The following is a 1699-nucleotide window of genomic DNA, read 5'->3' as shown; positions in this document are numbered from 1 at the left end:
CATGGAATATTATATTATACGTATTTCTTCCTACATGACTACATGTGTACACTACATGGAATATTAAATTATACGTATTTTTTCCTGCATTTCACTTCAACTTATTGAATTCTATTTCGTCGATAGAGCGTAAACTAAAAAAGAATAAATGCACTCTTTAAAATTCATTATATTTATTTTACCATAGCGACACTCTGGCGATAGGTTCACTTAACAGCGTTACATCTCATTCATTTTACAACTCAGAATGCACAAAAATTATATCATCTGAATAATTATATAATCGTTGCCACATGTTCTATTCAAATACTATAAATCTAAAACGATGTGTAAAAGAAATTTTAAAAAAAGAAACAGTTCTTCACAGATGATTCAGCACCGCTTACCTAATGCGCATGCGCTACTCGTAAACATTCTCTGTCTGAGTCAGAGTGGCGACAATATTTAATGCTAATACGAAACACATATTTCCTCGAATTTCGTTAGAGATATATTTCTCATTCCATTAATTCAGTTCTCACTTCTCGGCAAAGAAAAAATACATAAAAACTCAAAATTTCTTCACTAAAAATGGAAAGATTCAGGAAAACATAAAACTCCAAGTACATTTCAAACAATTAAAAACAAATTTTACAATTAAAATTAGAGTTTCTGCGCAAAAACAAACAATTCGGCCAGCAGGCAAAACGGCAGAATTTTCGGTGCACAAAACTAAAAGTTTCCTTTTGGTCGCACTCTGCAAAAAGACTCTGAAGGCGTAGAAACTGGCTTATTTGTTGTGGACACTATGTTGGTTCAATATATTGGATAATTTAATAACTTAAATCATAATTTAAGAATGTATTAAGCATGATTTAATTCGCAATAATAAAAGAAGACGTTATCTTATCATGTTGTTGCGAAGCTTAGTTTCTCTAGATTGGCAACAAATCCGCTATTCTGCTAACAGAGCTTAATGTTAACAAATATGGCTGCTAAGTTAAAGAAAAAATTTGATATATATATATATATATACACCACATGACTTGCATGGAATATTAAATTACACGGATTTTTCTCTGCATTTCATTTAAACTTATTGGATTGAATTACTAAGTCTACTTCGCCGATAGCGCATAAACCACAATAAAATAAATGCACTCGTTAAAATTCACTATATTTATTTACCATAGCGACACTCTGGTGCAAGGTTCACTTAACCGCGTTACGCCTCATTCATTTTATAACTTAGAATGCGCAAAAATTATATCATCTGAAGAATTAGCTAATCGTTGCCACATGGTCTACTGAAATACTATAATAAATCTAAAACGATGTACAAAAGAAATTAGACAAAAAAAAAAAAAAAAAAAAAGAAAGAAAGAAACAGTGGTGGTTGTGAAGCTTAGTTTCTTTAGACTGGCAACCAATTCACTATTCTGCTAAATTTTAAATGTCAACAAATATTGCTGCTATGGTACAAAATTAGGCTTAGGCGCACTTAAACAACTTTTAAATTGTTGATAATTCTACAAATATTGCATGCAGGTTAACAAAGGTATAAGCAACACAATTCAATCATTTTTAAAGCAAAAAAAAAAAAATTCACAATTTACCAACATATAAGAAGAAAAAACTGAGCACACGGAGGAGAGTAACAGAGTAAATATATATATATATATATTTACTTTTGGTGCGGTCGATTGCAACCAAAAAGGGA

Source organism: Stegodyphus dumicola, chromosome 3 (assembly GCF_044657685.1).
Source record: "Stegodyphus dumicola isolate Sdum_Otavi_A_Nest chromosome 3, ASM4465768v1".
Lineage (NCBI taxonomy): Eukaryota > Metazoa > Arthropoda > Arachnida > Araneae > Eresidae > Stegodyphus > Stegodyphus dumicola.
This window is presented reverse-complemented; position numbering follows the sequence as displayed.